This window comes from Ranitomeya variabilis, chromosome 1, assembly GCF_051348905.1.
Source record: "Ranitomeya variabilis isolate aRanVar5 chromosome 1, aRanVar5.hap1, whole genome shotgun sequence".
NCBI classification, from domain to species: domain Eukaryota; kingdom Metazoa; phylum Chordata; class Amphibia; order Anura; family Dendrobatidae; genus Ranitomeya; species Ranitomeya variabilis.
In genome coordinates, this window is record NC_135232.1 from 6,493,828 (window position 1) to 6,507,798 (window position 13,971).

Sequence of the window (13,971 nt, forward strand, 5' to 3'; positions counted from 1 at the left end):
AGGGACAAAACGAGAAGACAACCACACCAAATCTCCAACACAAAGCCGAGAACCAACACGACGATGACGGTTGGCAAAACGCTGAGTCTTCTCCTGGGACAACTTCAAATTGTCCATAACCTGCCCCCAGATGTGATGCAATCTCTCCACCACCGCATCCACTCCAGGACAATCCGAGGATTCCACCTGACCGGAGGAAAATCGAGGGTGAAACCCCGAATTACAGAAAAACGGGGACACCAAGGTGGAAGAGCTGGCCCGATTATTGAGGGCGAACTCTGCCAATGGCAAAAAAGCAACCCAATCATCCTGGTCAGCAGAGACAAAACACCTCAGATATGTCTCAAGGGTCTGATTAGTCCGCTCGGTCTGGCCATTAGTCTGAGGGTGAAAAGCAGATGAAAAAGACAAATCTATGCCCATCCTAGCACAGAATGCCCGCCAAAATCTAGACACAAATTGAGTACCTCTGTCAGAAACAATATTCTCAGGAATACCGTGCAATCGGACAACATTCTGAAAAAACAGAGGAACCAACTCAGAAGAAGAAGGCAACTTGGGCAGAGGAACCAAATGGACCATTTTAGAGAAACGGTCACAGACCACCCAGATGACAGACATCTTCTGGGAAACAGGCAGATCTGAAATAAAATCCATCGAGATGTGTGTCCAAGGCCTCTTAGGAATAGGCAAGGGCAACAGCATTCCGCTAGCCCGAGAACTACAAGACTTGGCCCGAGCACAAACGTCACATGACTGCACAAAGACTCGCACATCTCGTGACAGGGAAGGCCACCAGAAGGATCTTGCCACCAAATCCCTGGTACCAAAAATTCCGGGATGACCTGCCAATGCAGAAGAATGTACCTCAGAGATGACTCTGCTGGTCCAATCATCCGGAACAAACAGTCTATCAGGCGGACAACGATCCGGTCTATCCGCCTGAAACTCTTGCAAGGACCGCCGCAGATCAGGAGAAACGGCCGACAAAATTACTCCCTCCCTAAGGATACCTGTGGGTTCAGAATTACCAGGAGAGTCCGGGTCAAAACTCCTAGAAAGGGCATCTGCCTTAACATTCTTAGAACCCGGTAGGTATGACACCACAAAATTAAAGCGAGAAAAAAATAAAGACCAGCGCGCCTGTCTAGGATTCAGGCGTCTGGCAGTCTCAAGATAAATCAAATTTTTGTGGTCAGTCAATACCACCACCTGATGCCTAGCCCCCTCGAGCCAATGGCGCCACTCCTCAAACGCCCACTTCATGGCCAAAAGCTCCCGATTCCCAACATCATAATTCCGCTCTGCGGGCGAAAATTTGCGAGAAAAGAAGGCACAAGGCCTAATGACGGAGCAGTCGGAACCTTTCTGCGACAACACTGCCCCAGCTCCGATCTCCGAAGCGTCAACCTCAACCTGAAAAGGCAGATTCACATCAGGCTGACGCAACACAGGGGCAGAGGCAAAACGGCGCTTAAGCTCCTGAAAGGCCTCTACAGCATGAGGGGACCAATTAGCAACATCAGCGCCTTGTCTGGTCAAATCAGTCAGTGGTTTAACGACATCCGAAAAACCAGCAATAAATCGGCGGTAAAAGTTGGCAAAGCCCAAAAATCTCTGAAGACCCTTAAGAGAGGAGGGCTGAGTCCAGTCACAAATAGCTTGCACCTTGACGGGATCCATCTCAATGGAAGAGGGAGAAAAAATATACCCCAAAAAGGAAATTTTCTGGACCCCAAAAACGCACTTAGACCCCTTCACACATAAAGAATTAGACCGCAGAACCTGAAAAACTCTCCTGACCTGCTGGACATGAGAGTCCCAGTCATCAGAAAAAATCAGAATATCATCCAGATATATTATCATAAATTTATCCAGAAAATCGCGGAAAATATCATGCATAAAAGACTGGAAAACTGAAGGGGCATTAGAAAGACCAAAAGGCATGACCAAATACTCAAAGTGGCCCTCGGGCGTATTAAATGCGGTCTTCCACTCATCCCCCTGCCTGATCCGCACCAAATTATACGCCCCACGAAGATCAATTTTAGAGAACCACTTAGCACCCTCTATACGAGCAAACAAATCAGTAAGCAATGGCAATGGGTATTGATACTTAACAGTGATCTTATTCAGAAGCCGATAATCAATACATGGTCTCAAAGAGCCGTCTTTTTTTGAGACAAAGAAAAACCCAGCTCCCAAGGGAGAAGAAGATGGACGAATATGTCCCTTTTCCAAAGACTCCTTTATATATTCCCGCATAGCAGCATGTTCCGGCACAGACAGATTAAACAAACGACCCTTTGGATATTTACAACCCGGTATCAAATCTATGGCACAATCGCACTCACGGTGCGGAGGTAACGACCCAAGCTTGGGTTCGTCAAAGACGTCTTGATAATCAGAGAGGAACTCAGGGACTTCAGAGGGAATGGACGACGAAATAGAAACCAAAGGTAAGTCCCCATGAATACCCTTACATCCCCAGCTCAACACAGACATTGCTCTCCAGTCCAAGACTGGGTTGTGAGACTGCAACCATGGCAATCCCAGTACCAAATCGTCATGTAAATTATACAGCACCAGGAAACGAATAATCTCCTGGTGATCCGGATTGATACGCATGGTTACTTGTGTCCAGTATTGTGGTTTATTATTAGCCAATGGGGTGGAGTCAATCCCCTTCAGAGGAATAAGAGTCTCCAAAGGCTCTAAATCAAAACCACAACGATTGGCAAAGGACCAATCCATAAGACTCAGAGCGGCGCCAGAGTCAACATAGGCGTCCGTGGCAATGGATGACAAAGAGCAAATCAGGGTTACAGACAAAATAAACTTAGACTGAATGGTGCCAATGGAAACAGACTTATCAAGCTTCTTTGTACGCCTAGAGCATGCTGATATAACATGAGTAGAATCCCCACAATAGAAACACAATCCATTCTTCCGTCTAAAATTCTGTCGCTCGCTCCTGGACAGAATTCTATCACACTGCATACTTTCTGGCGTCTTTTCCATAGACACCGCCAGATGGTGCACCGGTTTGCGCTCCCGCAGACGCCTATCAATCTGAATAGCCATTGTCATGGACTCATTCAGACCTGCAGGCACAGGGAACCCCACCATAACATCCTTAACGGCATCAGAGAGACCTTCTCTGAAAGTTGCCGCCAAGGCGCACTCATTCCACTGAGTAAGCACAGACCATTTACGGAATTTTTGGCAGAAAACTTCAGCTTCGTCTTGCCCCTGAGATAGTGCCATCAAAGTTTTTTCTGCCTGAAGTTCCAAATGAGGTTCCTCATAAAGCAAGCCCAAGGCCAGAAAAAACGCATCCACATCGCGTAACGCAGGATCCCCTGCTGGCAATGAGAAGGCCCAATCTTGAGGGTCACCCCTGAGCAAGGAAATCACAATCCTAACCTGCTGAGCAGGGTCTCCAGCTGAACGAGACTTCAGGGACAAATAAAGCTTACAATTATTTCGGAAATTCTGGAAGCTAGCTCTATTCCCTGTGAAGAACTCCGGCAAAGGAATTCTCGGCTCAGATACCGGAGCATGTACCACAAAATCTTGTAAATTTTGTACTTTCGTGATGAGATTATTCAAACCCGCAGTTACACTCTGGAGATCCATGATTGTCAGGTGCACACAGAGCCATACAGAGATTAGGAGGAGAGAGAGAAAAAAGACTGCAGCAAGGCAGACTGGAGGAAAAAAAAAAAAAAAAAAAATTCCAGCAGACTTCTTATAACTCTCCTTTCTCAACCTGGGTCTTTAACACTTTATTGGCCGGTCAAACTGTCATGATCTCTGCAGGCAGAGATCATAGCAAGCCTATAGAGGGACAAGCTCTCGGAAGATGGAACTATACTGACCATGAACTAAGCCTGCCGCGCAACTAGAAATAGCCAGGTAGCATTTCCTATTTATCGCTAGATGCCCAGCTCTGGCCTAAGACCTAAATAGCTAGCAGAGGGAAATATAAGACCTGGCTCACCTCTAGAGAAATATTCCAAAGAAGACAGTAGCCCCCCACATATAATGACGGTGAGTTCAGATGAAACAACAAACGCAGCAGGAAAATAGTCTTAGCAAATTTGAGGTCCGCTTACTAGATAGCAGAAGACAGATAGTATACTTTCATGGTCAGCAGAAAAACACTAACCAAACACCATCCAGAGATTACCTTAAACTCTGGCATTAACTCATAACGCCAGAGTAGCAATCCCTGATCAACGAGAGCTTTCCAGACACAGTAACAAAACTTCAGCTGTGAACTGGAACAAATAGGCAAAACAAAACATGGACAAAAGTCCAACTTATCTAGTGGTTGTCTAGAAGCAGGAACAAGCACTGAGAGGCATCAGATAACATTGTTGACCGGCAAGAAACCACCAGAGAAATGAGCTTAAATAGCGACACCCACTACTGATGGAACCAGGTGAAACAGGAAAGAGGATGACAAGTCCAATTCCACAAGCGGCCACCGGGGGAGCCCAGAATCAAAATTCACAACATATAACAATCTAAGGTTTAAACAATAAATATATATTAACATACCATGTTACCAATCATAGGACTAAACGCCTATCACCAATTATCACATAGAACTCCAAAAAAGGATGATCAAAAGGCCATGTCATAATTAAAACCACAAAGTTTATTAAGAGCTAAAATATACAAACATATAACCATGGTGCTCAATAAGGGGCAAAGACATACCCACTACATACTATCACCCATACAGATGCACAGCCACGGGATTTATATGGCAGCAAGATACAAAATATATTGCTAAGGCATATCAGGGGGTAGTTACAAATATAATTGAAACAATACCGATATCTAAAATGATACTACAACCCCGGATTTGCGCCCAGAATGTTACATCCTACACACAGTATCTAACTGGGCTGGTATACCCCATAATATATGGCAAATGCCCGGAACATTACCAGAGAAAGTTGCAGTGGATGTATCGCCAATACCCGTGGTGCCACGTGCGCCCAGTTAGATACTGTGTGTAGGATGTAACATTCTGGGCGCAAATCCGGGGTTGTAGTATCATTTTAGATATCGGTATTGTTTCAATTATATTTGTAACTACCCCCTGATATGCCAATATAGCAATATATTTTGTATCTTGCTGCCATATAAATCCCGTGGCTGTGCATCTGTATGGGTGATAGTATGTAGTGGGTATGTCTTTGCCCCTTATTGAGCACCATGGTTATATGTTTGTATATTTTAGCTCTTAATAAACTTTGTGGTTTTAATTATGACATGGCCTTTTGATCATCCTTTTTTGGAGTTCTTTATTGTGGAGCTGCCTACATCGGGGGGCATGAATACAATCATGGTGGTAGTTGATCACCTGACTAAAGCTGCTCATTTTGTTCCGTGCACTGGCCTCCTCAGCTAAAGATACAGTGAACTTGGTTATACAGAATGTCTTTCGGTTGCATGGGTGTTGTGAATTCTGCTCTTGGGTTCCCTCCGGTGGTTGTTGGTGGTAGCGCAGTTGTCTCTGGGTTGTAATCCAGGGCAGGTGTTTCTGCTTATTGCAGCTCTACTAGGTATTTAGGTGTGCAGGATCCATTACTCCTTGCCAGTTGTCCATTGTTCTTGGAGGGTTTACATCTCTGTCTGGTTCCTTCTGCTCTGCTGCCAATTCAGCCAAGATAAGTGTCTGGTTTATTTTCCTGCAGCACACATGCAGTGTGCTTTTCAGTTCAGAACAATTCATTGTTTTTTCTTGTCCTGCTTAGACTTGTTTGGATTTTTTCAGTCATGCTGGATTCTCTGGAGATGCAGCTATACATTCTATGTCTTTAGTTAGATGTGGAATTTTTGTATTTTCTGCTGTGGATATTTTTAGGGTTTTTATACTGACCGCTTAGTGTTATGACCTGGTGGTTAAGGAGCAACACTGATATGACCTGGTGGTTAAAGAGCAACATGGGACAAGCTCTGAGGAGGTGGTATCTTTACTGACCGCAGTTCCTAATCCTAACACCAACACTAGAAATAGCCGTGGAGTGTTCCTGTCTCTCCCTAGACACCTCGTCACAGCCTGAGAACTAACTACCCCTAAAGATGGAAACAGAAAGCTATCTTGCCTCAGAGAAATTCCCAAAAGGAAAGATAGCCCCCCACAAATATTGACTGTGAGTGGAGAGGGAAATGACATACACAGAAATGAAAACAGATTTTAGCAAAGGAGGCCAATACTAATCTAAATAGACAGAATAGAAAAGGATACTGTGCGGTCAGTATTAAAAACTAAAAATCCACGCAGAGTTTACAAAAATGATCTCCACACCGACTCACGGTGTGGAGGGGCAAATCTGCTTCCCCAGAGCTTCCAGCTAGCCTGAATATATCATAATGACAAGCTGGACAAAAGGAAACATAACATGAGCTGAGCAATAAAGTCCAAAGCAAATGGACAACAAAGAACTAGCAAAAACTTATCTTTTGCTGAAATGGACAGGTGCAGCGCCCCAGAGTCCTGGTCGTTGCAGTACTGATGCTCCGCCGCTAAGGGGGGCTATGGTACGTCTGATGGCACTGAAGGAGTTCACCTGACCAGGTATCACAGACACTAATACACTTCACAGTCTGGCCTCCAGGGGGAGCTAAGGGTGCTATGATTAGGCCACTCCTCACAATCTGGTAAAACTGGGGGTTAGATAGGAAGTTAGTGAAGAAGCTGACTGGGAATTGAACAGGCAACATCCTGTGGCAGAGGGTGTTGCAGGGAGAGACTCAGGGGGGTACCTGCCGGGGGTGGGATCCTGGCAGGGACCTAGCGAACAAGAGAGAACGTTACGGGACCGCGCCTGCACTTCCTTGCGGCGGTACCCTAAGAAAGGACAAGAAGCGAGGTGCATTGAGAAGAGTGAGAAACGAGATCAAAGCAACAAGGAGATAAAGCCAGTAGGAGTCGTGCTGAAAGATCGAGGCAACATCCTACTGAGGCGCGTAGCCGGTGGCCAGAACGCCGAGGAAGTAATTGACTCCAAGTATTACTTCAAACAGAGGCAGGACAGTTGATTATAGGTTGGCTGTCTCACACAAATCACCTATGAAGACATGGGGGGCAACAGTGGGAGAGGGGCGACTCTAGGGTCCCGGAAGAACTCCAGGCCTACTCATCATACGGGTGCGTCCTAGCCAAATCATCTGGGGGACGGAGAAGAACATCAGGATCAGTTGTGAGGGAACATCAGAAACAGACACAACAGTTGTGGGGACTTTCCCGTGGTGCTCAGCAGGGGAAGACTGCAACATACAGGCGCTAGTTGGTAGGGACCGATTTCCACCTGCAAAGGGAACTCTGGATGTGCCATTGGACCGGCCGGTCTCAGCCAGCTCGGTTGTCAGTGCTCCGGATTGAGGATCTTGAAGCCTTCAGTAAAGAGGTAAAGAGACTGCATTCCTGTGTCCTCGTCATTGATTGCGCCTTGCACCACACACCGAACTGTTATCTCTTTATTGGATGCCCCTTAGCAGGGTCACGGGCTGGGGTCTAGCCACCGTGACATCGACAGAGCCATTAGAGAGAGACCCGGTACGGAGTAAACTGTGGCCCTGGCTGTGGGGGCGCTCCACAGGCCATCAGAGAAATCCAAGGAGAGATCTGAATCTCAAACCAGAAACATTGACAGCTGGCATGAACTGAAGACCAGAGCCAGGTTAAATAGCAAAGCCAGGAGAGACGATCAGTGAAGGCAGCTGCTACAGCTAAACTCAAGGAGCAGCAGTTCCACTCGAACCCACCAGAGGGAGCCCAAGGACAGAACTCACAAAAGTACCATTCACAACCACAGGAGGGAGCCCAAGGACGGAATTCACAACAGTACCCCCCCCTTGAGGAGGGGTCACCGAACCCTCACCAGAGCCCCCAGGCCGATCAGGACGAGCCAAGTGAAAAGCACGACCAAATCGGCAGCATGGACATCGGAGGCAACAACCCAAGAATTATCCTCCTGGCCATAACCCTTCCACTTGACCAGATACTGAAGCTTCCGCCTCGAAAAACGAGAATCCAAAATCTTTTCCACCACATATTCCAACTCCCCCTCAACCAACACCGGAGCAGGAGGATCAACGGAGGGAACCATGGGCACCACATATCTCCGCAACAAAGATCTATGAAAAACGTTATGAATGGAAAAAGAAGCTGGAAGGGCCAAACAAAAAGACACAGGATTGATAATTTCAGAAATCTTATAAGGACCAATAAAGCGAGGCTTGAACTTAGGGGAAGAAACCTTCATAGGAATATGACGAGAAGACAACCAGACCAAATCCCCAACACGAAGCCGGGGACCAACACACCGACGAAGGTTAGCAAAACGTTGAGCCTTTTCCTGAGACAACGTTAAATTGTCCACCACGTGAGTCCAAATCTGCTGTAACCTGTCCACCACAGAATCCACACCAGGACAGTCAGAAGGCTCAACCTGCCCTGAAGAAAAACGAGGATGAAAACTAAAGTTACAAAAGAAAGGCGAAACCAAAGTAGCCGAACTAGCCCGATTATTAAGGGCAAACTCGGCCAACGGCAAGAAGGTCACCCAATCATCCTGATCAGCAGACACAAAGCATCTCAAATAGGTTTCCAAGGTCTGATTGGTTCGCTCCGTTTGGCCATTTGTCTGAGGATGAAATGCTGAAGAAAAAGACAAATCAATGCCCATTCTAGCACAAAAGGACCGCCAAAACCTAGAAACAAACTGGGAACCTCTGTCAGACACAATATTCTCCGGAATGCCATGCAAAGGAACCACATGCTGAAAAAATAATGGAACCAAATCAGAGGAGGAAGGCAACTTAGGCATAGGTACCAAATGGACCATCTTAGAAAACCGGTCACAAACCACCCAGATGACAGACATCTTCTGGGAAACAGGAAGATCCGAAATAAAATCCATGGAAATATGTGTCCAGGACCTCTCAGGGACCGGCAAAGGCAAAAGCAATCCACTAGCACGGGAACAGCAAGGCATGGCCCGGGCACAAGTCCCACAGGACTGCACAAAAGAACGCACATCCCGTGACAAGGAAGGCCACCAAAAGGACCTAGCAACCAACTCTCTGGTACCAAAAATCCCAGGATGACCAGCAAATACTGAACAATGAACCTCAGAAATTACCTTACTAGTCCATCTATCAGGAACAAACAGTTTCCCCACTGGACAGCGGTCAGGTCTATCCGCCTGAAACTCCCGAAGCACCCGCCGTAAATCAGGAGAGATGGCAGAAAGAATCACCCCCTCCTTGAGAATACCAGCCGGCTCAAGAACTCCCGGAGAATCAGGCAAAAAACTCCTAGAAAGGGCATCAGCCTTCACATTCTTAGATCCCGGAAGATACGAGACCACAAAATCAAAACGGGAGAAAAACAGAGACCATCGAGCTTGTCTAGGATTCAACCGCTTGGCAGACTCAAGGTAAATCAGATTCTTATGATCGGTCAAGGCCACAACGCGATGCTTGGCTCCCTCAAGCCAATGTCGCCACTCCTCAAATGCCCACTTCATAGCCAACAACTCCCGATTGCCGACATCATAATTACGCTCAGCAGGCGAAAACTTTCTGGAGAAGAAAGCACACGGTTTCATCAAAGAGCCATCAGAACTTCTCTGAGACAAAATGGCCCCTGCCCCAATCTCAGAAGCGTCAACCTCAACCTGAAAAGGGAGAGAAACATCTGGCTGACGCAACACAGGGGCAGAAGTAAAACGATGTTTAAGCTCCTGAAAGGACTCAACAGCCGCAGAGGACCAATTCATCACATCAGCGCCTTTCTTCGTCAAATCGGTCAGAGGCTTAACCACACTGGAAAAATTAGCAATGAAGCGGCGATAAAAGTTAGCAAAGCCCAAAAATTTCTGAAGGCTCTTCACAGATGTGGGTTGAGTCCAATCATGAATGGCCTGGACCTTAACATGGTCCATCTCAATAGCCGAGGAAGATAAAATGAAACCCAAAAACGAAACTTTCTGAACTCCAAAGAGGCACTTAGACCCTTTCACAAACAGTGTATTAGCACGGAGAATCTGAAATACCATCCTGACCTGCTTCACATGAGACTCCCAATCATCGGAAAAAAACAAAATATCATCCAAATATACAATCATGAATTTATCCAGATAATTCCGGAAAATATCATGCATAAAGGACTGAAACACAGATGGAGCATTAGAGAGCCCGAATGGCATCACAAGGTATTCAAAATGGCCTTCGGGAGTATTAAATGCTGTTTTCCATTCATCACCCTGTTTAATACGAACAAGATTATACGCCCCTGGAAGGTCAATCTTGGTAAACCAACTAGGCCCCTTAATCCGAGCAAACAAATCAGAAAGCAAAGGTAAAGGGTACTGGAATTTGACCGTGATCTTATTGAGAAGGCGATAATCTATACAGGGCCTCAAGGAGCCATCCTTCTTGGCAACAAAAAAGAACCCCGCTCCCAACGGTGACGAAGACGGGCGAATATGCCCCTTCTCCAAAGACTCCTTTACATAACTCCGCATAGCGGCATGCTCTGACACAGACAGATTGAAAAGTCGACCCTTAGGGAACTTACAGCCAGGAATCAAGTTAATAGCACAATCGCAGTCCCTATGAGGAGGAAGGGAACTGGACTTGGGCTCATCAAATATATCCTGGAAATCTGACAAAAACTCAGGAACTTCAGAAGAGGGGGAAGAGGAAATTGACATAAAAGGAACATCACTATGTATCCCTTGACAACCCCAACTAGTCACAGACATAGATTTCCAATCCAGCACTGGATTATGTACCTGTAACCATGGAAAACCCAGCACAACAACATCATGCGAATTATGCAACACCAAAAAACGAATATTTTCCTGATGTGCTGGAGCCATGTACATGGTCAACTGTGTCCAGTACTGAGGTTTATTCTTGGCTGATGGCGTAGCATCAATCCCCCTCAAGGGAATAGGGCTCCGCAAAGGCTCCAAGGAAAAACCACAGCTTTTGGCAAATTCCAAGTCCATTAAGTTCAGGGCAGCGCCTGAATCCACAAATGCCATAACAGAAAAGGACGACAATGAGCAAATCAGGGTAACAGACAAGAGAAATTTAGGCTGTACAGTACTAATGGTAACAGACCTAGCGACCCTCTTAGTACGTTTAGGACAATCAGAAATAGCATGAGTAAAGTCACCACAGTAAAAACACAGCCCATTCTGACGTCTGAATTCCTGCCGTTCCGCTCTAGTCAAAATACTATCACATTGCATAGGCTCAGGACTCTGCCCAGAGGACACCGCCATATGGAGCACCACCTTGCGCTCGCGCAGGCGCTGATCAATCTGAATGGCCAAAGACATTGATTCGTTCAAACCAGCAGGCGTGGGGAACCCCACCATAACATCTTTAAGGGCTTCAGAAAGACCCTTTCTGAAAATTGCTGCCAGGGCATACTCATTCCATTTTGTGAGCACAGACCACTTTCTAAATTTCTGGCAGTATACTTCTGCCACTTCCTGACCCTGACACAGAGCCAGCAAGGTTTTTTCTGCCTGATCCACAGAATTAGGTTCGTCATACAGCAATCCGAGCGCTTGAAAAAATGCGTCTATATTGAGCAATGCAGGATTTCCTGGCTCAAGGGAGAATGCCCAGTCCTGCGGGTCTCCACGCAGCAGAGAAATGACAATCTTCACCTGCTGAATGGGGTCACCAGAGGAACGGGGTCTCAGAGCAAAAAACAATCTGCAGTTATTTTTAAAGTTCAAAAATTTAGATCTATCCCCAGAAAACAAATCAGGAATAGGAATTCTAGGCTCTAAAACCGGAGTGTGAACAACATAATCTTGGATACTCTGTACCCTTGCAGCGAGTTGATCCACATGCGAGGACAGACCCTGAACCTCCATGTCAGCACCGGAATCCAGAACCACCCAGAGATTAAGGGGAAAAAAAAGACAAAACAAGCTGCAAAGGGAAAGAAAAAAAAATGTCTCAGAACTTTTTTTCCCTCTTTTGAGATGCATTTAACACATTGCGGGCCAGCTGTACTGTTATGACCTGGTGGTTAAGGAGCAACACTGATATGACCTGGTGGTTAAAGAGCAACATGGGACAAGCTCTGAGGAGGTGGTATCTTTACTGACCGCAGTTCCTAATCCTAACACCAACACTAGAAATAGCCGTGGAGTGTTCCTGTCTCTCCCTAGACACCTTGTCACAGCCTGAGAACTAACTACCCCTAAAGATGGAAACAGAAAGCTATCTTGCCTCAGAGAAATTCCCAAAAGGAAAGATAGCCCCCCACAAATATTGACTGTGAGTGGAGAGGGAAATGACATACACAGAAATGAAAACAGATTTTAGCAAAGGAGGCCAATACTAATCTAAATAGACAGAATAGAAAAGGATACTGTGCGGTCAGTATTAAAAACTAAAAATCCACGCAGAGTTTACAAAAATGATCTCCACACCGACTCACGGTGTGGAGGGGCAAATCTGCTTCCCCAGAGCTTCCAGCTAGCCTGAATATATCATAATGACAAGCTGGACAAAAGGAAACATAACATGAGCTGAGCAATAAAGTCCAAAGCAAATGGACAACAAAGAACTAGCAAAAACTTATCTTTTGCTGAAATGGACAGGCCATCAGAGAAATCCAAGGAGAGATCTGAATCTCAAACCAGAAACATTGACAGCTGGCATGAACTGAAGACCAGAGCCAGGTTAAATAGCAAAGCCAGGAGAGACGATCAGACACATCAGAAGGCAGCTGCTACAGCTAAACTCAAGGAGCAGCAGTTCCACTCGAACCCACCAGAGGGAGCCCAAGGGCAGAACTCACAAAAGTACCATTCACAACCACAGGAGGGAGCCCAAGAACGGAATTCACAACAGCTTAGTACTCTGTCCTATCCTTTACTATTTAGCTAGAAGTGCCTCTTTTGCTAAATCCTGTTTTCAGCCTGTGTGTGTCTTTACTCTTAGATTCACCGTCAATATTTGTGGGGGGCTGCCTATCCTTTGGGGTTTCTGCTCTGAGGCAAGATAGAATTCCCATTTCCAACTATAGGGGTATTTAGTCCTCCGGCTGTGTCGAGGTGTCTAGGATGTGTTAGGTACACCCCACGGCTACTTCTAGTTGCGGTGTCAGTTTAGGGTTGCGGTCAGTACAGGTACCACCTTCTCCAGAGAAGGTCTCATGCGGTTCCAGGGTCACCGGATCATAACACATGGGGTTCCGGATGAGATCATTTCTGACCGTGGAGTACAGTTCACTTCAAGATTCTGGAAGGGGTTTTGCTCTGCACTCAATATTAATGCCTGTCTCTCTTCCGCTTATCATCCCCAGACAAATGGTCAGACTGAGCGTACCAACCAGACGCTGGAACAATATCTAAGATGCTATGTCAGCCATCTCCAGGATGATTGGTTGGAGTTGTTGCCATTAGCCGAATTTTCATATAACAATTCTCAGAGCACCTCCACTAAATTTACACCTTTCTTTGCCAATCTGGGTTATCATCCGTGTATCTTACCTAGGTCTCCAATTAATTATCTGGTTCCAGCAGAGGAGGAAAGGCTGACTGCAATGAGGTAGGAGATTCCGTGTGGTTAGCAACTAAGAATCTGAAGTTAAGCGTTCCTTCACAAAAAATTGGACAGAAATTCATTGGCTCTTTCAAGATCAACGGTATTGTGAGCTCTGTGGCCTGCCGGCTGAAGCTGCCTAGGACTATGAAGGTACATCCAGTTTTTCATGTATCTTTACTAAAGCCTGTATCTCCTAATACCTTCCAGGGATGTGTTGTGCCACCTCCGCAGCCTGTGGTGATTGATGGGCAAGAACAATTTGTGGTGGAGGACATTGTTGATTCCAGGATTTGCAGGAATCGGCTCCAATATCTGATAAGATGGCAGGGATTTCTCCCTGAGGAAGACTCTTGGGAACCT